Consider the following 24554-nt stretch of genomic DNA (forward strand, 5'->3'; position numbering starts at 1 on the left):
TGAAAAAACCAATACTCGCGCGCTATTATTCTTCGCGTAGGAATTTAATGCGGCTTCCCCACCATCGGAAAAAGAAGGGTCAAAATAAAAATGCCTGTGTTGCACTCCTTATCTGGGCCCATTGGAACTATAACACCTCGGCAGCCGCTGTGTTCTTTATCTCAGCAAAGAGCCCCTTTGTCACAGTGTGATTTTACATGCCGAGCAATGCCTAAAACCTTTCTGGTGTGCCCCCCCCTTCATGTTTCCAAAGTCACACAGAAAGCTATTGGCTCTTAAGCAGACATTGCCAGCCAGCTGTTTCGAGCCATCTGCAAATCTTTCAGCTCAGTCTCCATGGAAATTTTGCGAAATCGACTGTCTGACGATCCTGAGAGCCCCCTCCTCCGCCTATATTTGAAACCTGGTGACAGCAGCGTTACAACTGCTTGTGTCGTGTGGCTTCTCACAAAGCCTCTGAAATATTCCCAAGACTTATGTTTGTTTTTCTTTAGTTTACTCGTGATCTTTAAACTCTCCGAAAGAAACACGCACTAAACCAGCAGACTTTCTGCCGCAGAGCTTTGCACAAAGTACATGACATGGCAGCGCAAAAAATAAGTCAGACCTTCTTAAATGCAACCTCATCCTATTTCCCCAATGAAAAGAATCGTCGCACATATGGCCGTGGGACATTTCTTAAGTATATCATGTGACGTACATTCAACGAACTAGAAGTAGGTTGTACCACGTGATTATATCAGTCAGATTAGTCCGAGCACTTCAGCGTAACGCTGGGTAAAACTGTGCTGCGATTCCCCGGCCCTTGTGGTCAAGGAAATCTCCTGGAACATAATAGAACAGAATGTACAAGAGTGAAAAGCTGACAAATGGAAGTTACGCAATAAACAGCCTCCTACTAATCCATTTGAACAGCTCACTGGTGGCACGAGAGATGGTGATCAGCAGGCCACGCAGGCCTTGGGGGGCAGTTCACGCAGTGTATCGACATGCTGGTGAAGTGCTGCATGAAGGATTTACACAGACCATCTCAGGGCTGCCGCGGCACACCTCTGCTCGCACTCATCTTGCAATGTATGGAGAAGAAGCGTATGAGTGAAAGCAGCTCAGAGATTCAGTACGGCACAGAGTCATAGCTCATTTTCATGTGTGGATATCTTTTCAAATAGTCCAAGCTGTTCTGTTGAAAGTTGCACGAAAACTGCAGTTTTTCGGTACTTTTACCGATTTCAAAATTAACCCGAAAGCTGCAAACGTAACAGTTTGCTGGTGTCACGAGAACGTTGACTGACCCAGTTGCCTCTTCCTTGACTTCAGATAAAGGAAGTAAATCCAAATAAATAATTAAACCAATGTGTCCTGGAGGACATCCACCTACAAGAAACATACCACGACGAACTTTAAACACGTTCCATTTCAATTTCACCATTATTTGTGACATGTAACAGCTTGGTGGTACTTTGTTAAATTGTCTCTGTTGGCTATGGGCGTTCCGCGGTCATGCTAGCTAGAAGTTGCGCGGAGCTGTGGGGGAGTGGCGGAATCATGCAGGGGAGCACAGCAGGAAGGTTATCTCCAAACAGAAACCCTCTCAGAGGCACCCTGGGATGAGAAAGAATGCCAGGCCCAGAGAGTTACAGCTTTTATTTAAAGAGCACTACAGCTATCGGAGTAGTAATAAATTGAGATGCTCAATATGGCTGCAAAGAGGTGTCATTGGCGAGAAGCAACCCTGGCACTGGATGTGTTTTCAATTTCTCATGCACTATGCTGCTCCCTTGGCAGAATCAAGCATTAAAAAAAAAAAAAAAAAAAAAAAAAAAAAAGGTACCTCTGAAAAATCATTATAAAAACAACATCAGGGACCTAAGGACCCAAAGGGACCTTTTTTCAAATTCCATGGGGTCTACCAATTATTTACAGTATGTTATCTGTTCTTCTGTTGATTTGTTCATATTTTCACCTTAATTTGTACACACTGCACACCAGCGTAGCCAATTTCATGTAGATAAAGGCATAAGTCACTGCAAAAAGAAGCCATATAGTTTGTAAAACTACAGGTCATTTGTGGACTATTGTAATTAAAAGACTTCTGTTACATAAAAAAAAAGCAATGATCATTGTTGAGATAAAAGGAAAGTGGAATTATTCCTGTCCTCTTTTTGCATTGAAGGATATTTACTTGCCAGCATGTGGCCCAGGTATAATTGTGCTACTTGCTTAAGTGCATGGACCACGCTGGGTTTCAGCCCACCCCCATCACCCACTGCTGGAAAGTCAGTTAAGCAGTTGTTCTGCGTTGTGGAGCCAAGTGATGAATCGTCAACGTTTCGTATGTGGACATATTACTACTGCATTTAGGGTCTACACTCAGCATGTTGTCGCTTATTTAAATGTACTCATTAGCTAAGACAAATTCGATTCCTCCACCCAGGAGCTGTGAGAAGACAGTGCTACTGAATGTTTCCCACTGAGCCACCATACATTAAACTGGAATCTACTGAACACTTTTCAGCAACACAAAAGCCTAAGAGGCATTTTAAATAATGCAAACTGCGAAATAAACCAAATTAAAATAGCTTTTTTCCAGTTTCCATGTCTGCTCGATGTGCTGGATACTGTAGGAATGATGAAAAATTGAAACACAACAAAGTGAGTTTTGTCTGGTTTTACTTTACATAAGTTTTATTTTGGGCTCTCATAATAACAAACTGCTGCAATGGCTTGTGATGGCATATACCCTTTTCTTCTTACAGCATGCTTATAATTCAGTACAGTGGCATTTATACCAGTCACATGGCCATTTACTTCAGTGCATGATTCTGACAAAGTAAGAGGGAGGTTAACAACATGTGTGCAGTAAACCTCACAGAAGTGATTTTTCACAATGGACCCTGGTTAGCCATTCAGAAAAGGTCAGTCAACAGCAGCGAAAAAAAGTCAACATGGAATAAAAACTTGCATGAACATTGAAGAAAAAGAAAAACAATTATGCTAAGCATAATTATTTATAAGTCAACATGGGAGAACAACATCCTGTCACTGACAATATCAACTAGTCTCAATCCAGTCTCCACCACTGATTACCAATGTGTCTAATATGACAACTGAAATATCATTATTTCATTTTGCTGATGTTTTTTCGAAAGTGACTTACAGCGTTAAGCTACGTACTATTATTTACCCGTTTAGGCAGCGGCAAAAATTCATCAGAGCACTTTAGGACGCTGTAAGTACCTTTCTCAAGGGTACTACAGCAGCAGGAGAGATGCAAACCTTGGGTCCATTAAGTCCTTCTAGAAATAAACTGTAAACACGTAGCTATTCCTTTCCACGGTGTAACCCTCCAAGCTTAGTGCCCAGTTACTCTGGGATGGGCTCCAGAATGCAACGGCCCTTACAAGGGCAAGCATTAAACGAAAGTGAGCGAGCAAGTGCTTTGCATGCATCTTAGCAGTGAAAAAGCTGTGATTGTAGTCATGTTGTTGGGGAACACCTATATGGAGTTAAGGGCACATGTGTGGATACCTACTGTGTCTTCGTAAGGATGGTGTGAAACACCTACAGAAATAAAATCACTGTGTGATGGGCAAAAATGCTGCCGTTACTGAAGTTATTAGTGTTGCTGTATGGGAAATGGGTATACATTTCCACCAGCTGTATAGTGATTTTTCATTATACAGTACCCTGTTTCATGAAGGATGTGTACGTCAATATTTTCTGCCAAAAGTTTAACCACCCCTTGCCGTTGTTATTCCAGCAAACAAAAGAACTAGATTTGAAGCAACTCACATTGCATCTGACATAGACTTGTAAGTAATCTCCTCAAGAGAATCATCACACCTCAGTTTCCTAGCGACATCAAAAAAGCAAATAGAGAGGGGAGAAGAGTCGACGTCAGATTCCGTCCATCTAAAAACCACCTTCAGCTAAATGGCTAGACTCCAGTTTAAATACCATCAAGGTATATGAAGACTTCCTGATGGTGTCCAGTGAACATAACATCAGTCAAATCAAACAACTGCACTTAACTCTCAATGTCAGTTTAAATCACAAAAAACAGCAAGGCTGTATAAAAGGGCAATTTAACACTGTTTGCCAAAGCTTAGTCATAAAATTGCCTGCATGCAACACAGGGCCTCCAAAGCAAACGTCACTCAAAACCAGTTTTTAAAAAAAAAAAAAAAAAAAAAAAAAAAAAAAAAAATTTTGTCTCAGTAGGTCTTTGGCTCACAATATTATGATATGTCCATTTGTTGAAAACAGGATGAACCGATTCCATGTTTTATGCACAGAAAGTTAAAACTGTGCTAGATTATAGCAAAGTACTCTTTGGCATTATGTGACACTAATTTACAGTCCACACAGGCACTGCAAAACTGATATTACAGGTCAACTTATTAATAGCTAACAGATTAGTTTCTTAATGGAGGACTATAAAGTTATATGGGTTTTCTTGTTACATATTTTTGGGGGTCATGTAACATCCTGGTTTATGGGACAACCATATGCTTTTATTCAATACTTTGAGCGACCAATGAACTGCACACCATTCCCGTTAATGTCATGAGTTTTGGGCGCTGAGCCACAGCCAGTACCACACCTGGGAAGTGCGGTGCCGGGTGAATTCGGACATATGCTCGAGTGGATTTCACGTTTTAGAACAGGCCATTAAAAGTTCAAGGACAGACTGAAGAGAAGCAGAGTTTAAAGGCTGGTACGGACATTTTCAAGAAGAAACCCCCAGACTGTACTACAATGAAAAATGACATTTAGAACTTTTAACTGTTGGTTGGCAAGAACTGGCTTCAGCTAGCAGGGAATTACACACACACACATCCATGTAAGTACGAGTACTATGTAAAGACAGTTCATAAAACTAATTAACTTCCATGGACTGTGCAGCTCACAGCATCACAAATTTCTTTCACAATGGTACTGCGCAGTTTTTGAAAGATTATTGTTTATGCTCTTCCAAAGGTGAGTTTGCTGAATGCGTTAAGAGTCGTCGTGTCTTTTGAATAAATATTGCACAGCTGTATTCAAGAAGTAGGAGGGTGCGGTGGCGCAGCGGGTTTGGCCAGGGACCTACTCTTTCATGGGTCTGAGGTTTGAGTCCTGCTTGGGGTGCCTTGTGACGGACTGGCATCCCGTCCTGGGTGTGTCCCCTCCTCCTCCAGCTAAGTGTCCTGTGTTGCCGGGTTGGGTTCTGGCTCACCGCGACCCTGCTTGAGACAAGCAGTTTCAGCTTTTGTGTGTGTGTGTGTGTGTGTGTGTGTGTGTGTATATATATACACACACTCGAGAACCAATTGATGGGGGGGAAAAAAAAAAAAAATTGTGTTTGTGTGTGTGTGTGTAATGTATGCATTGGGGATTCTGAACGTAAGTATTTAGTTTACATAAGGACAAAGGACACTGGAGACTACATGCCTAAAAGTGAAACTAAAACCCTTAAAGTGATTTTAAAAAAGCAACAAATAGTGTTATTTATTATATAAGCTGAAAACCATATCTATTCTGATCCATTATTAACTTTGAAATAAGATGCCAACTTCATAGGACCTGCTTCTCATTGGATGCCATTATCAGACCACAAATCATAATCATACCTTCTCATCACAATTTTCTGGGTCATAAGCGGAGTGCTTTTTAACACAATCCGATTAAATCAACATTATATTAAGATAAAAGGGTGTGCTGTTGAGATGCAATCAAAATGTTGGCCTACGGCTAATCACAGATATGGGTCTGCAACAGACAGTATTTGTCCTCTGAAAGTAAAAGAAATGGTCCTCTCAAGTTATGAGGGCATTATTATGCAGTGGGTCTCTTTACAGCACTAAAGGGCTGCAGAGAGGTAAATGTACATTTGCATTCAAAGGTGAACCCTTGACAGTATTTGGCAGCTGTAAAACCTATTACTGCCAATAAGGGACCGAAAACAAGTCCATTAAGATGTTTTTAAGTGTTCCGTATGGTCTGAAGACATACTATGCAACAGGAAAATTGATCCGAATTTGTGAAAAATGGTCATTAAAAGACGCATGTCGGTGTGCTAAATTGTTTAAAATTAACCTTAAATTCCAGTTGCTGAGTAACTCTTTATAGTCCTCACCAGCGCTATACCCACAGCTATAATACGACATACTACCTCCCTCCTAGGAAGAGGAATAATTCCAGCACGGAAACTGGATGGTAAAATAAGGACCAAGCGTTGCCTGCAGACAATCAGTAAAGTATGCTTCAAATGTAGAGACAGACTTCTCTAACTCCCATGTAAATCCTTTGAATTAAGGAGCAATTCCATTCTTTCCTTTTTATTTACAGCATATACTTGATAGACCAGAACCATTACTGAGCTGGATATAAGTTCCTATCTTTCCTTGAATTACTTCAAATCTCTACACAGGAAAGAGACATAGCAGGCCATGTTTTATATGGTACTTCTGTTTGTTGTTCTCGTTTCCTGAGAAACCCTTTGCAGTGGTACTTTCCATAAGCAAGGCCATGTCTGAAAATGTTCTGAATGTGTGAATATGTATATTAACTGAATTTAAAAAAAAACATTTAAAGAAGAATGCTTTACAACTGCGTGAAAGTCTAGCATGTTATCAAGTATGTTGTAAGTATGTCTCCAGATTCCATTTCCACTGCATTCGTACAGTAAACAATACAAAATAGACAGTACCTTGTCTATAATTCATCTGCAAAATCCCCTTTAAAACTTAACATTGGACAATAAGAGTTCAACATACCAGTAGAGATGCTGTCCAAATACGCAAGTTGAATTTTTAATTTCTGGAATTCAGTTTGATCGTTAGTCTACATTGCCTTCACTTGTACCTGCTGCCTAATAAATAATGTTTTATTTAGGTGGAATCTTTTTCCACAGTAATTCAATATGTTATGTTTGTATACTATGGCACACGGAATTACTTAATTTTTTTACTGGAGCACTTTAGAGTCAGTAGGAAGCAGGAATTCGAACCCAGGTGCTTTCATTACAAGGTGACGGTTTTAACTAGTTAAAAGCCATTCGTCCCTGGATATGTCAAAGATGAACATTGCAGGTGAATGACAGTTCAGACTGAAATGAATAGCCTTTTTGTAATTCTACTTCTTTACAATACTTCTTTGTCCATTTCACTTCTGCTCTACTGTACATTATAATCACTACTTGTACTCAGAGCAAGCGATCAGTGCCCATTGTGATCAGCAAATGATTCACTGGGATCTCTACATCTCATTCTCTTGCAGCCAGTGTATGTATTATTAGACCAAATTAAATAAAAACTGTACATTCTGCTGGAACATTTTTGTGTTTTCAGATCATCTGATGGGCTTATTAAATACAGTGGTCATCATGAAATGGCAATCAACCACGGCATGAAAAACAGCATGTATTCACAGAAGCATTTTTTTGGATGAACAGCCAACAATTTGCCTGGTTTAAAATTTGCACTGCACGCTGCATTAACAACAAGATTGTCCATGGGTGGAAATCTAGCGCTAACCGAATGCACGACATCTCTTCTAGCTGATATGGCAATAGACACACACACGCAATTTATTAATGATGCCCACTTCAGATGGACGTATCCTAGGCCTTCTCAGAGTGCATGTGACAAATTAGCAAAACATGTTTATGAATAGGATGGAGTGTTATTTTGAGGGGCTAAAGCCTGGCCACAGCATCCAGCTTTTGTGGGATCTTTTAACAAAAACAAGAGAAGTGAACTCTGGCAGCTGCCAGCAAAACAAGGACAAGTCAAGGACCCACCTCATTCAACTGGGCATGACTCACCTTTTAATAGAATCACACAAATTATACCCAATATTACCTGGACTGACGTGTGGAGGCTTGTCTGTACGTCTTGACGTGTCCACAACACAATGGCAACCACTTGCCTTTACACAGTAGGTTGTTAATAGAAAAAAAAAAAAAAGGGTCCAAACCTTGACACTTGTTCATTCATACATCATTAATAACGTTTGTCCAACGCATGGTCTCAGTGGTCCAAAGTCCGTCCTGAAAGGAGAAATTGCAAGGCAGGGCACATCCTGGATGGTACAGCAGTTCATCTCAGGGTAGTTACATACTTTCAATCACACACATGCACCGAAGGCAATTTAGACACCTGAAACAAGTCTTTGGACTGTGGGTGGAAACCAGAGCATTCGGAGGAAACGAGAAGAACACACAACCTTCACACAGACGAAGGCTGACTCAAAGCCTCCCACAGCAAGCTGAGCCCTCATTTCACCCTAGCTTAAAAACCTGGTATGAAATATTTGGAAAACTTAAAATGTTTTCCTGTAACACATTTTATTCCATCAAATATTTTGCCACACACCTGCCACTGTCTTCTGCAGTGTGAGGGGCTGCTTGAAAACACAGAGCTAGAAGATTCTAAACTGAATCCTAACCAAACAGGTGTGTGAGGTTTCGGAAACAAAAGGGTCAAAGAGGGTATTCCGGAGATGTGAAACCGCTCCACCCTGAATCTCTCCGCCTCATCTCTGTAGGAGTGGCACAATGATCGTTTCCATACTTGTCACACATACATCCAGCGCATTGACACGAATCTTCCAAGGCCAGGAGCAGCACATGTACAGAGCGCTGAGCAAACTTCGCTCCAAGGTTTGTTTCTCTCAAACCGCACTTATCAATATCTATAGTAAATTGACGGGACGCCAAAAAGAGAGGAATACATTTGGTATTCAAATTAATTTAGCCCTCTAGATGGGACCAAATTCTTTTTGTGCACTGCAACTTATCTAAATTGGACAGGCTAAGGTTAGCCAATCTAATTAAAAACAGCTCTGATGTAGCAGAGCCCTCAGACAAAACGCAGCCAGTCGGAGCCCTGCTTTGCTGGATTCTAATAACGTTCTCCAACGGGCCTCTGAGCGCACCACTCCAACACATCGGCTCCAAGTGATATGCCTGGAAACCAGCGAGATCCTGGCAGAAATAAGCACTCTCTTCCATCTCTCTCTGCCTTTCAATCTCAACAGGGCAGGACAAGAATGAAATTCAGTTTTATTATTATTTTTTTTTAAACTACATAAGGTTTTATGGACTACAAAGCAGGCTATAATATAAAGTCACATCCACCCATCATATATTTACAGTTTTGCAACAATATTACTGATATTACTGTTATTAGCAATACTATTATGGCATGAATTATAAAAAAAAATTGTACTACTGCATGAACCTGTTGCGTTTTTGAAGAAAACACAAGCCTTGATTAATTCAGTATTCCAGCTTAACAATTCCCTATACAGGGATATACATACAAACTATGAAAACAATGTTTTAATAGGGTTCACTGGACAAGCTTATTGCTTTAACCGCTTTGGATTTACGTTTGCTGACACTCAGCAGATTCTAGCTAATTACTCCTAGCTCATCAGACAAACGTTTAGCTTTCAGATGCACGCTTGGTGGTTACTGTTCTGGCACACCAGTATGGCCTTTGCTTCCCTACAATGAAACAACTCTTTTCAAAACCTTGGCTATATCATTAATACAATTTAAGCATTCTGATAAAAAGGAAAACATCTTAAGTATGAAGGCTGTGTAGCCGTTGTGCAGGAACTCTACTAGCTTAACTAATACTGAACTGCTGAACACATGCAGGAAATCGTCTGCTAAATGAATACATGTAAATACATCATTAAAAATTTACTAATGATGAGACTATTTTTAAAAACGCCGACATGAAAAACAACTGTATACAACTCTCAGAGTGGGACATTACACTGGCAATAAACAGATGTAACAGGTTCTTCAGATCCGTAAGCAATAGCTCACGCTGCGTCTCTGAATTAATGTAACGTGACGACACTTCTCTGACATCAAGTCCTGGGCAGCGACAGACGTGGGCAATGTGTGAAGTGGAGGTAATGCGCAGAAGGGCAGCAAAGCTGCACTTTATCCGCCATTTAAAAACCATCTATTTCCAGGCTGCAATACTTTCTGCTTGGCTACAATTCAGAGTCAGACTTATCTATTAACCTCTAAGCTTACACTACTCAGTATTGTTATACCAAATTTTACAGTAACAAAATGTATGCATTACTTAAATGTTGTTTTTCATTATGTCTGTGTTTGCCAAGATTAACAGCTTCTGTTTTCTGTCACCCTCTCTCTTAGTTGTATTGTGATATGTGGACAGACAACATGAGTGGAAATTACGTATGGCATATCTGATGTCTTGGTCAACTTACTTGGTAAACTTACCAGCACAGCACTAAAATCATGTCACTGGAGAACATAGAAAACAATACTGAGAAAGTTACATTGCTCAACGAACGCTTTTATCCAAAGCAACAAGTTTTTTCTTCCCCCACTTTTCCAGCTTTACTTTTACTGGAGCAATTCAGACTGAATATCCTTACTCAACGGTTCCATAACAGGACCCATTTCGTAGCAGTAACCTGGCACATCACAAGACTGATATTACTCTGATTAATAACGGGGAGAGTGCTTGAGAGGCTTAGCAGAAAGCTGCCAGTCTTCACAACAAACTGGAACAGCACAGTAATATGTTCATTTCCTTATTTCTCGCCCTTTCTTTACTTTGCCAAAGATCTTCCGACTCACAATTCTGCCAGCCAATAGCTCTTTGAGACAGTGATGGAGGACTGGATGAAGAGCGAAAACCTGGAGCGTGTCGGCATTCGACGGACAGCGAAGGTTCTGAAGTCGGCAAGGGTTTTTCATCATTCGACCTGCTCACACCATTTTACAGAGGCCCAAAGGTGACTGAAGAACTTTGGCGCCAAACAGTAATAAGACAGTGCAAGTCTTACAGAGGTTCTTAATATGTCTGAGAAATGGACCATTCAAAGTCTACAGACGGGGGAAGTGGCAGGGAAAAGAGGACGTGTTTCCATCTCCAGAAACATTTCCACTCAGCCTTTCTAGACATATTCAAATTCAGACACTTCAGCTGAAGACTAAAAAGGTGTTTTGTTTCAAAAGCAGCTGGAGCCCCTTCACAAGATCAATTCTCTCTTGCCATCTCTGATAATGAGATATCAACGCACAGCATAGTAACAACCCAAGGGTAACCTCTGTGTGGCAGAAAGAAAGAGAGGAAAAAAAAAAAACCTGCAACACTTTGGCACTCAAGTAACTGATTTCAGCAAAAAGCCTATAAAAATGTCTGTCTGAAAAGCTACAAACCGCCACGGTAATAAAATAAGCTACACATGCCAAGCTGTCTCTTTTGGGGTCAATGAACAAAGAGGTAAGGATAAGGCAGAGGAAAAAAAAAACCACAGGGAAAGGTAGAGTTTTCACTGTGTGATTACAATAGACCTCGGCCTGTGATCCAATTGACCAGAGGAGCTGGGTTACACAGGGCCGCCCACCGATATGGCACTGGGGTTGGAGCCCAAAAAGACCTTTCCGGTAACCTCAGTCATAACAAATACAGCTGAAATCAAGCATTAATACACTGAACACCTAAAATGCAACTGAAATACAAAATGAATGTGTGCCTTGTTTGGAATATGTCAGTGCTTTGTAAACAGAAAAAAAATCCACACGTCCTCACACAACAGTTGAAACAACTACACAGATGCTGTAAATTGCAGTTTGAGCCTTTTTCCTCCTTTTTTTGCCATATATAAAGATACTTTACAAAAATACTATAGTACCATCAAGAAATTAAACTTGTGAAAAGCATAATTCACCATTATATTCTTTTAATCTTGTGAAACCTTCCCATTTTTCCAAATTAAAAAGGGCACGACTACAGGACTTTCTGATACGTTCCTTATTAATGAGCTGCAATTAATTGATTAGACATTGTGTATTATTCCCATCCTTCATACCCCATCATTTCACAAAAGCTTTTAATGCATTAAAATAATGCCTTGACATATGTCTTCAGCACAATTTTTTACACATCTGCCTTTTAATTCCTAGGAAGTTTTAAAAAAATACTTCATACCTTTCATTGGTAATGCCTACAATGCATCTCATTTGTTTCAGTCATCCAGTATAACACATAATTGGATTTAATACAGTAATTAACACCTTCTGCTTGTGTTTTTAAAGTAATAAGCCAAGAGATAAAAAAGCAAACAATGCTTTAATGCTTATTAACAAGAGCTTTTTTCAAAGATTGCTGACTACATATAAACCCTTGGAACACAACCTTTCAAACAGGGTTAGTGTCATGATTAGCAACACTATGCAACAACTCGGCAGGGCTCAGACGACAACGATTGGGACGATAAGAGTCAGACCAGTGAAGACAGATGAAGTGCGTCATACCATTTGTTGCATTGTAAGCCAATCCATTCTCCACAGAGGGGACAACAGAGGCACCCACACGTCACAGACAAATCGTACATCATCCGTGACTGAGACAGGGATGAAACGCCAGGGACCAAAAGGATGTTCTGACACATACTGCTTTTCTTCCTGAAATAGACTTAAAGCAGACCTATAGAGAATGGAGGAGAGGATTTCACTGAACTAAAACACAGGAACCCACAAACATTTGGGGGGGGGGGGGGGGGGAAATCTGAATAAATCAAGATACAGTTTATAGATATACAACTACTTGGAGGGGGACAAAATGAACAAAAAGAAGGTAAACTGGTACCTGTGCTTTTGTACACTGGGTCTTCAATTTACAAACACAATTGGATATATCTTCATAACCTGAGTTGTTCACAAGTCCACCCACGACACCAGAGTCAGTAAATTCTTAATAAGACTCTTTTCTTCATTTATTCACAGGTAAAGTGATGCAAAAATCTTAAAGCTATAATGACAATTTATTGTAAGACTTGTTTATTCCATTTTTATCAACTGCTCTTCATTTAAGGTGTCACTGTGTTGCAGAGCCTTTTTCTGGATACACAACACATTATGGAGGGTACATCCTGAATGCATTATTGGTACTTTTATTTTAAGTTGAAACGACATGAAAATCAAGTCTCCATTAAAATGAAAATACTGAAAATACATATAGTCTCCATAGCCTATTCAGTGCCAGTTGTCGACTGATTATCACATAAGCATACACAGTGTTTGTCCGCACCTGGCCACCAGCTTGCCTATCTTTGGAATCATTAAAAGCAAAACAGAGAAGTACATAGTTTTTTTTTTGCTGGGTATGTTCTATAAAAGTCACAGATACAGCTATAAAAATGTTCTGTAAAATAACTTTAATTTCAACCTACATTGAAACTAACTTACAATAGGTGAAAATAAAAACGTCTCCATACATTTATTCAGTGTTGCCTGACTTCACATAAATACATGCGACATTCATTATCTACTGACAACTGACACTGAGGAACACCAGACACAAGCTGTAAACACTGTAGAAGCAAGCTGAATTAGTCCAGTCCCACATTCCTACTCTGCCTTGGAGTGTTTTACTGCCAACTGGGTGGACAGGCTGGGTGCATTCACCCAGCAACATTTTTTTTTTTTTTTTTTAAAACAGACTAGTGAATAAATTAAAATAAAAAAAAAAAAGAAAAAATACATCTGAAAAGAGTTTCTCTTCAATTCTTTTCATCATATTATGAAGTTGCAGTAATGGGCTGTTGACTGGCTGAAACTATTAAGTCCAAAGCAATTCTTGCAGAAGACTCCTTCCCAGCAGCTACAACCTTCTGACAAAAGTCTGTGTCCTTTTACTTATTCATTGTGTTTTCCCAGATTTGTCAAAGCCAATTTACCCGGTTCTTCCATGTCCCCTATGAAACCCAACATCTACGCCCAGCATAGGAGGGGTGGACAGATACATCCACCTCCTCTGATGTGTACACTGAGAGCCACCAACTTATTTTCACTCCACAGGCTTCACTGGGTGACGTAACACTTGGAGAAGGGTCACCCGATACTGCCATCAGTCTTTTACGTGGCCAGCTGATTACAGATAAGCCACAAGGGGAAGGGAGCTTTATCTGCCACCCAAGAGAAAATAGGCCATTCTGTGTTGCTTGGGCCTCCATGCCAGCTATGGCTAGTGTGGACCCATAACTTGACATCTTTCAGGACCAAGTAAAAGAAACCTGGTCACTAAAGGGGTAAGCTGGAAAGAAAGTAGCCAAAGCCAGTGGTGAGAAAGGGATCCATTGAGCTTCTCCAACTTTAAATCATAGGGAAAATACAGAGCAGAACGTACCTGCTGTAAATAATCTGTTATGTAGCAAGATGAAGAGGATGAAGGGGGTCGGGTTTTTGTCCTCGATTAGATAACACTTTCAAACATACAGACTACAGAAGGCGAACAACCCTCACTGTGTCTTCACCTAAACATGATGGACAATGGAAGAAATGGTCAAAACGGTTGTGCCAGTGTTATTAACGACAGAAAATGTAATCACTGCCTTCTCTGGTAGCTAAAAGCCATTGCACAACATACATACCAACACATCCCAAACTACATAACCCTGCCCAGTCTATATTCAACTCACGCCTGTTGGCTGCAACCTGCCAGCAAGACGACAGAAACGTCAAAGTTGCAATCACATGAAGTGCAGTATGCAAAGACGGGGGTGGTCAACAAAGAAGTGTACGTCTGCCTTTCAGACATTTCACCGAGCAAATCACAGTGTAGGATATATGAAAATTTGGCTAAAAATACCTGAAAAGACCACAGTGCTGCAATATTACTATGATAACAGATTTTACATTACTGATTAGAAATACTAATTAAATTTATTTTCACAAAGAATAATAAAATGAAAATAAAGTAACGCTAAAAAAAAATAACGGGGGAACGTAAACTTGCCCAAGTCTATATGACTGCATTACATACAATATATGACACGAACAATAGTTCTTTCTTGACATAAAAAGTTGCATGAGCCTAGATATAATTGCAGATAATGGATTTACACACATCTAAAGTCAGACGGGTCTATCTAATGCCAATACATAACCTAAAATGCTGTAAGGAGTACTGAAATAGATTAATGCACATAACCGGGCTGAATACATTTTAAACATCCATAGTGAATGCCAAAGAAATGGAGTACTATACTATTTTAAATTAATATTTTAAATTTCATTCACTACAACACTTTCATGTTTTCCAGCTGTGCCTGCCAAGTTACATTGCTGTGAAGGTAATGGGTTCTGTTCACCCAACATTAGGTACTAGAACTGAATTTTATTTGCACTTCTGAAACGAAAAGAGGAAAAAAAGTATCAAAGGACCAGTTCCCTACCTCTGGATCAGTAAATAACTGCTACAATACTGTACTTAAAAGAATGCCATTTTTATCCCATCATGAAACATTTGTACTATTAATTTCTACTAATTTTATGTAACCTTAGGCTACTACTGATCCTTTTATTATCCTTTATACTATGGTGAAACTAAAATAAATTTGAGGTTGGAGCAAAAGAAAACAGTTAAGACATGAAATGGTGAAATCTTGATACTCCCAAGTAAAATAATATGCAGAGCTACATGTAACAGGTAACACATGCTGTCAACCCACTGCTTCAACAGAATAGGAAACGATTACAGGAAAGGATTTTCGCATTTTGTCCTGCTACAAAGAGACAACCAACCAAGGACCAACCAAGACCAGACACACCGTAATCTGGATTGGCACGTATGTAGCGTTCACCGCTTCTGGTGACGACTATTGCTGTATAAAATGCCATGTCCCATGGTGCAGGACAAGGTGGGGCAGGGCAGACCATCTCAGAAAAAACGTGCTTGTGGCATAATACGTGCATTGTGTGTAAAGCTTTCATAATGTCCCTCTGCAAGCTGCAGTCTACCTTCCCACTCACATGCAAATGTAATGCTTTAATGACTGTAGCAGTAATCCTTATCTATGTTATTATACGCATTCTAATTAACTGCCTGATAATTCTCTAATAATTGATATGACTGAAGTACTGACAAATCATGTCAAATAAATATTAATCTTGTATTTATTGTGCTCCGAATTCCTACCGTATATTTTTTGCATGTTCTGCAGCGTGATAATGCATATGTCCGTAGGTGATGCGGCGGAAATACAGATGAAATGGGAGTGTCAAAAAAAATACAGTGCCCGCTGCTCATATTTATTATTCTTCCTGGGAGAAGGAGGAGGCGGCATTGTATTACACTACCAATGCCACAAACGTATCTCCCTATTCCAGGAACAACTTTTCCAACACACTCCTTACACATTTAAGGCTGACCCCTGGCTTATAATGACGATGGGAACTTATTGCATCCCTTACTTTCTGGCGACATCTTCAGCTGGTCCAGCCTGTCTCCTAAACCTTTGCACTACAAACAGCAAAAAAGTAAAATAACATTAAAAAAACACAAGTTTCAGTTACTTTGAAACTTTGAACCATACTGTACAACGTTGCAAAAAACCTTACCGATATTTGGCAGGTTTTTTCTTAGTCATTACTTTTCATTTAAAAGTGCCTCCGGCAAGAAGCGGGGAGGTATCAGTAAAATCTTGAAGCTCCAGAAGTTGTGCTGGTGTATCATCAGTGAGGCATACTGTGCTGTGAGGCAAAACATGGATGTTTAAACAATGCTTGCCATTGATGTTGACACTCCTCTTTCTCACTGTGGCAGGAATGCGCTGTTTGGACCCTGAAGAGACACCCTATCACTTACACAGCTCTTATATTATCTGATGATACTGCATAACCAGCACAGATATTACTTGTCTACATTCCCCGCAACATCATTCTCCATCATTAAAATCTCTGGTCCATGGCACACCCGCTTCAAGGTGGTATCAAACATCAAGGTCTTACTGTAATTACTCAAGAATATTTTTGTAATTCTACAGATTTACGGAACCTTAGGGGAATCTGAACTAAGAAAACTACCTTTTTTGTTTATTTCATGTAGGCTATCAGTCTACAGAATCAGCCAGCTGATTGAATCTAGAATCATTCATTCACATAAGGAACAAAATTAATAACTGAAGTGTAAATAAGGTGCATTGCAGCAAGAAAAAAAAAAAACAATCTTAGTTTAATAAAAACAAATTAGAATATGTCAGCTGAAATATGGATTATTCATAAAATACCTTGAAAAGTTCAGAACCCCTGTGTGACAAAGGTGTTGTCAAAAGACAACTGGGAAATTAGGATTTAAGAGCTGAGATTAATAGTGCACAGCAAGCAGAAACATCCTCCCCCCACAAAGAAACTTGAGCACCTGCTAAATTGCTTAGTCAATTTTAGCTTGTCGTCTGATCTTTTTCTGTTCTCTTTTCCAACTTCCCTTTCCTTCTCAGATTTTACCTAAACAGCATATGAAAAAAGTCTTTACCCTATGTACTGTACATTCATTGACTGTATGAATTTGCTATACTGTATAAATAAAATCAGTTTATTAACTGCATGTCAGGAAATAAATATTCTGTATGTCTGACGCAAACATTTTCAATGAATGCAAAAAATTTTGCCCTGTGTAAAAACACTGGTGTCTTGTGTGCCAACACCTATGCGTCTTCTAGCAAAAAGCTTGGTCAGTGTTCTTCTAAAAAGGAAAAAAAAAAAAGTTACTGCCCAAAGCATCTATAGAAACACAGAAAAACTCAATTAATGAAAGACCATCAAAGGTCCAAACTTCACACTTAGTAAAATAAAGGGAATATGGCACCACCGTTCTATATGATTCCTCCATTCATGTCTCTTTACTGGAAGCAATAAGGCCTTTTGAAGGTGACTGTCTAAGATTTCTTTCAAATTCTCTGTGGAACTGCTATGTTGTGACTTAGGGACATTGAGCAGAATGGCAGCTTTGTCCTCATACTGCTCAGTCTGTTCACAACACTTGTCTCTAGAAGTAGAGTCTGAGCATCATGAAAGACCCCTCTACACAAGGAAGGAACGCTGCACCATGAAATGGAAATCAACTGTAATGGTATTTTGTTGTGATGCATTACCTACAATGATTTCTAATGTATTGAGTGTTCTTGGCTCTACTAGAAAAAAGTGTCCCACTCCCTTATGGGACCAGAAGGACTTTCCTACTGCTGAAACGTTGTACATCCAGTAAGTATGTACATGTTCACATGTCCTGAGTGTGGAGAAGGGCCACTCCACCATATCGTCAAAACTCCATGGCAAAACTTGAAGAATCATAAAGAAAGGTCACAGTTAAAGGTAGTTTGTGCATTGCCATCCACTTAATTCTATGATGTGCTACAGTATGTCAGTTCTAGCGGGAGCGCAGTGGCACAGTGGGTTTGACTGGGTCCTGCTCTCTGGTGGGTGTGGGGTTCAAGTCCTGCTTGGGGTGCCTTGCGACAGACTGGCGTCCCGTCCTGGGTGTGTCACCCCCAGCAGCCCTTCGCCCTGTGTTGCTGGGTTAGGCTCCCCGCGACCCCACATGGGACAAGTGGTTTCAGACTGTGTGTGCGCGTGTTCTTCTGCGGGACAACATTCCTCAACCACACAAAACTCTGCACATGTTCTGACCAATGAGCAAGGGTGGAAGGGACTACAGTGCTCCCACAGACTGCTCATTTTCGATGATGATGCATTTCCTACCGTCTCCCCTGGGACTGACTTTACTTTTGGTTATTTGCAGCACGCTTGCAAGGTCAACAGCAATTGTCACCCAGCTGCCAGTAGAAGGTGCTCCAATAATTATACTCCATTCAAAGTCACTGAGCTCTCCCCCTACATAGTGTGCACGAAGGGACAAGTGAGAAAACGTGAATATTTCAAACTCACATGCAATACATGTCATGTCTACCATGTTACAATAAGACTGCTGTTGACCCTTTTCGTTGCATATACTACACACCACATAAACCCTATAACGTAATATGACACACTCGTGCTAAACTAAAATACATGAATTTTCATTGTTCTATACAAGAGCTCTGATGTGAAAAAAAGAAAATAAATACTCTCTCAGTAAATTTTGGACGGTGGTCTTCTGACATTTCACACAGTGAAAGAAACTGGTGAATGCAATCAATTCCTATTACTGCTGGTACAATGTCATTCAATGGATTCTGAGCCAAATGTTCCTGTCAGTATTTCTATGGCCCCATGGATATGTGAAAAACAAAATCCATGCAGCAGCCAGAAGTTCTTGAAAGCAAAGATTATCAAGCCATATTTTAATCTTAAATGTAATAATCATCATACAAATACATTTACATTTATTCACTTAGCAGACACTTTTCTCCAAAGCATCTAACAGTGGATGCTATGTAGTGTTACCAGCCCACACACCTTATTCCCCAAGGTGACACTGCTAGATACACTACTTTCACTGGGTCACTCATCCATACATCAGTGGAACACACTCTGGGTGAACCTGAACGGCATGTCTTTGGAGTGTGGGAGGAAACCAGAGCAGCCAGAGGAAACCGACGCAGACACGGAGAGAACATGGAAACTCCACACAGCCTGAGTGGGGATCGAACCCACATCCTATCGCACCACCCAGGCGCTGAGACAGCAGCGCTACTCCTCGCTGTGTCACCGTGTCACCATCTAATCTATACATGCATAACAACAAGAGCCCGAAAGTCGAAATACTCATTTTTCCATCGAGCATTAAAACAAAATTAAAACGTAAGTACATATTAGTTCCATACCATAATAAATACTTCACAAAACGAGTTTTTTTCCCCTTTCACAGACTGTAGAAAAATAATCATGCTCTGAGTGAGGACAGAGATAAGCAATGAATCGGTCGGACACACACACGTTTGCATTCTAAATATTTATACTGTAGTGTATATCTGTAGGAAAACCGCGACTTATACTCCTCAAAGTATTCAAAATAAGATAATTCAGAAACACTTGGTGTTTGTTTCGGCAGCGCAACGGTGTAGCAACGATTCGAGATCAGATACGCGGCACATTTTGAAATACATGACTTTCGCAAGTAAATGTCAGCAGCAAAAGCTAAGGATATAAAACAAAAATTAAATCACTGTAAAATGCAGAATTAGTAAAAAAAAAAATTACATGCGAGTTAGCGGTGTTTAAACTGGGTCGAACGCAAACGCGCTTACAAAAAAAACGAGGGAAAGGATCCAGCGGCAACAAGAGACGCTAATAATGCAAAAGTGGAATGGATACCTGAAACATAAATTAAACATTCATCATTTCCACTGGAAAAAAAAAAAATAAGAAAAGAGCAGTCCCCGATACAATCAATACTTCGTGCATCATCATGTCACAGAAGATGAATAACAGGTTAAATTATGCAACGCGAACACAGACAGAGTCAGCCGTGCTGGCTTTTCAATTAAGTGAGAAGAGAGGCAACAAAACACACTTTAAAAAAAGTCGGAGGTGCAGACTGACAAATAACGACTAACTGAGACCACACTGGAAGTATGAGCACTCGAAGTGCAGCCGAGCTGGGTATCCAGGACTAGTACAATAATAACAATAATAAGACTAGAGAGCACGCGATGCGCTCGCTGTGTGTCAACGTCTTCGTTTGTGCCAAGTACTAAATGAGTAAACTGAACCATGAAAAGAAACGGACGCCACTACTACCATCATCATCATCATATGTGTCGCCCGGTGCAGCAGCCCTGCAAAGAAGTCTTTCTTCACACACGGACGGATCGGAAGCACGCTCGTCGTCCTGCCGAGGACACACAGGGATGCCGAACGTAAGGTGAACAGCAGAAGGAAACTTCATCCTTCACCCTTCCTTCATCCAACTTCGGACTCGTGAAGGACACGAGACGGAACACAGCGCGTCTCACGTGCTGAGAAAACACCTCTGATCTGATCTCTGCAACAATCTTTCAGCGCAAAACAGAGATGGACATGAAGGTTACACTAGTCTAAGCATCTGCACATTTTATCCACGCTCACTTTTTTTGCGCAGTGTCAGCATGCAAGAAAGGTGGAAAAGAAGGCGGGGGAGATATATTGAGAGTAAATGCTGAACCTACCGGGGGTTTCGCCTCCATCCCGCCGAGATCAGTGTAGTGGTACTGATGCTAGCGCTGTTCCCCTGATCAGCATCTCTGAACAAGGAGCTACGGTTATCGAGGAAACATGATAGCAGGAGCAGAGGGTTGGACAGCCTCTCTGATTGACACAAGAATAGACCAATGGGAGCTCCGGCTGGTGGAACCGTAGCCAATCCCACTAAAATGTAGAAAGCTATTTGTATAGCATGCTAGATTGACGTTGATCAAAAAATACAAATTCCTTCCCATAGTTTGCAGTTACTTGGTGAATCGAAATCGTGTCGGGAAGAAAGGAGGGCTTTGCAAGCGTTTAGTTCATAAGTAGTTTTAGAGAAACTAGAAATAAACTTGCCGTGACCGTGAGCAGTGATTTAAACACTATAGAAGAGAGGCACAGCCTATCTGAAAAGTGAAACATGATGAGGTGCGAAATAGATTTCTGTGATTTTACTAATAATATGAAGATATGTAAGCACGGCCGGCACTGTCAGTTACCTTTACGGGGGGATGTTAAAAGTTCCCATTCTTGAGCACAAAAAAGTGTTCTTCAGTTCTGACTGAACTGCTACACCTGAGTGCAGTTTCCAACGTATTTTGAAGAACATTTAAAATTTAAATACTTAATTTAAATTATTTGTAGGAACAGCTGCAGGTATTTAAAGTAATTTTTAAAGAAAGTGTACTGTTTCCCGTTTAAAACGCTTCAGATCCATAACATTAATTTAGAAACAGTAATGGTGTAACTTGTATCATATTTTCACCTGTGTTTCTTTGTATGTGTGTGTTCTCGTAATAATAAAGTGCACACATTACACTTGCTTGGCCATGGGGAGCTGACACATCTCCCTGTTATACCTCTGATCACAAGTGTTCCATAATAAATGTACTGAATCCAGGGTTCTTGTAAAAGTGTGTTTATTAAGGATCAATAAAATTGAAGGCATAAACCTAAAAAGGCAATTTGGTTGTCGTGCCAAAAAATGTAATTAGCGAAAAGCAGGAAACAGAACAGCTTTATTGGAGCAGCGTTTATTCACAGCATTCTTTGATGTTACATCTAGTGGCCAATTCAGATAATAGAGATGCGCATGCTGTACCTGAAGATAAAATATTAAAAAAGTGTCATAATGACCCCAGTAAAGGTCAGTGTAGGGAGGTAGTATTAAGGAACTTGTACAAAAGAAAGTGGCACGTTAGGTGAGTAGGGAGGAGCCAGCAGGCACGGTATGAGTGTGAGTGTAGAAGGCTTTAGATGAAATAATGTTAGAAATTTAGTTGCACAAAGTTTAACATACAGTCTGTATGGGATTTGTATGATCTTCCTCTTTTCATATGTCTCTCCTTTAGGTTAACTAGGTTCTTACTACATTCTTGCATTTACATTTACATTTATTCATTTAGCAGACGCTTTTGTCCAAAGCGACATACATCTGAGCAAAAGTACAATTAATGCATTACATTAAGAGAAGGAGACATAGCTGCAGACATTTAAGTCTCAAACAAACCTAGTTTGTTACCTACCACTTCCTGCACCGAGGTTCATCGTTCGAGCAGGTCCATAAAACACATAATAGACAAATCCCGATACCCTTCTTAAGACACACTGTTTGGGTTCTGGACCTTAGAGCATGAGCATAAGTTGCAATGCTGTGCATTTATAAATACTATCAGAGCATACCATTCCTTTGACTTCTACTTGTCAAAAATCAATATACAAAATACAGATGCAAAACTGTTAAAGTGCACACGCACAGTCTGAACTGCTTGTCCCATATGGGGTCGCGGGGAGCCGGAGCCTAACCCGGCAGCACAGGGCGTAAGGCTGGAAGGGGAGGGAGCACACCCAGGATGGGACGCCAGTCCGTCACAAGGCACCCCAAACGTGACTTGAACCCCAGACTCACTGGAGAGCAGGACCCGGTCCAACCCACTGTGCCACTGCGCCCCCCCACTGTTAAAGCAAATTACTATATAATAATACATGTTTATTTTGCCTCTGATGTGTCTATCAGCTTCAGATAATTTATTTACTTCTCTGTGATGGTGACCAGAAATCCAAGTTGCCTTCCTGAGTCAACAGAACCTTTGAGGCTGCAGGTTTAAATCCCACCTCCTCTTGTAGTGCCCTTGAACAAGGTATTTACCCTAAGTTGCTGTCATAACAATTACCCAGCTGTATAAAACAGTAAGTTGTTGTAAGCTGCTTGGAGAAAAGTGTCAGCTATTACATGAATAAATGTAAATGAACTCTATCACCTTGCCTGACAAATGCTGTGGCCTGCCTTGAGGACCATCATCCCCTACTGAGTGTTTTAGTCATAGAATCTGCCACAGCCTCAAGCACCTGGTCATGGAGACAATAGCAGCCCTCACTTAATCATTTTTTTACATCCATCTGCATTCACCGTCTTTCCTCTGCAATTGTCAGTGCATAATACTGCAATTATTGGCATCAGAATTGGTATCAAATTTTGCAACAATTCAGGCTTTGTATTAGCAAATTCAGCAGGTGAAGTTGGTAGTCTGAAGGGCTTAAACACCTTGCTTTCATAAGGAAGCTCCTCTCGCAGATACTCATGGGATTTCAGTGGTATTGCAGGTGTGACGTTTTGCAAAAGGAGCTTGTCAGAGAATCTCAGATGAATGAACGAATGAACAAACGAACAAACGAACGAACGAACGAACGAATGAAAAATTTATAATTCCCAGATGGAAATTCACTTCAATTGCAGCACTATGTTATGTACAAGATACATAAATACACACATACTCACATATGACGTACATATACAGTATACATATACACGCATAACCAAAAAGATCAATAGAAAAAATGTTAGCAAGCAACATAAGTAGAAGAATGAATAAATTAACAAGTGAATGAATAGGACAAATATTTAAATGCAAGAGGGAAAGGAATAAAACCTAAACTTCAATTCTTACATCTTATTGTGTTATTGCTGTATTGCCTGTCCTGGATGTGGTGGGTTGCGAATGTGCAACGCTATGCTGGGTGTGTACTTACAGTGTTTATAGGATAATGGTTCTAGAATCTACTCGTCATGCATCTACAGTTGGTTCTGCTTTATCTGCTTTGAAGACTCAAACTTTGGAACCATGTAAATTGGCCAGAATTTAGTGAGTTTACTGTCAATTTATTATCCGTTGTGAATTACACGTGGAGGGACTTTGGAGGCACAGAATCCAACTCTGTGAATGCGGAGGCGAAAGATAATTTTACCCTGCCAGAGGGCGTGGTGGTGGGAGAGGAAAATCTGTGGTGCACATCATCGGGTATTACGTCATTCTGTTCATTCAGTCTGCAACCGATCTTAGTGAAGGATTTGTTTTTTCCCTTTTATTTCACTACCAACATCCCCATGATCATACTTGCTTCTGTGAGTATACCCTATGAGTTCATTTTCTCCTCTCTTCCAGGATCTCCTTGATTATTTCAACTATTATCTCAGCCCTCTCCACGCTGCTTCCATTGAAGTGGTGGAAAGAGGTCAGTTCAACCTGGTTGTGGCATCTATTTGTAAAGGACAACAGCACCCAACTTAATCTCTAATGTTGCCAAGGCGCTGTTTTTCAAAAACTCACACAACACACTTAATACCTTT

At 40.3% G+C, this 24554-nt stretch overlaps 1 protein-coding gene across 1 annotated transcript in view; it reads right to left on the reverse strand.

Annotated features, from left to right (window-relative positions):
- The window catches only part of b3galt1b (UDP-Gal:betaGlcNAc beta 1,3-galactosyltransferase, polypeptide 1b), a 77426-nt gene extending 56407 nt beyond the window's left edge, over positions 1 to 21019 (reverse strand). Inside the window, exon 1 of the mRNA XM_018741546.2 lies at positions 20911 to 21019. The gene's annotated coding sequence lies outside the window, so the exon portion shown is untranslated. The remainder of the gene's footprint in view (positions 1 to 20910) is intronic.
- Positions 21020 to 24554: the final 3535 nt, after the last annotated feature.

This window comes from Scleropages formosus, chromosome 12 (genome assembly GCF_900964775.1).
Source record: "Scleropages formosus chromosome 12, fSclFor1.1, whole genome shotgun sequence".
In the NCBI taxonomy this organism is placed as follows: Eukaryota; Metazoa; Chordata; class Actinopteri; order Osteoglossiformes; family Osteoglossidae; genus Scleropages; species Scleropages formosus.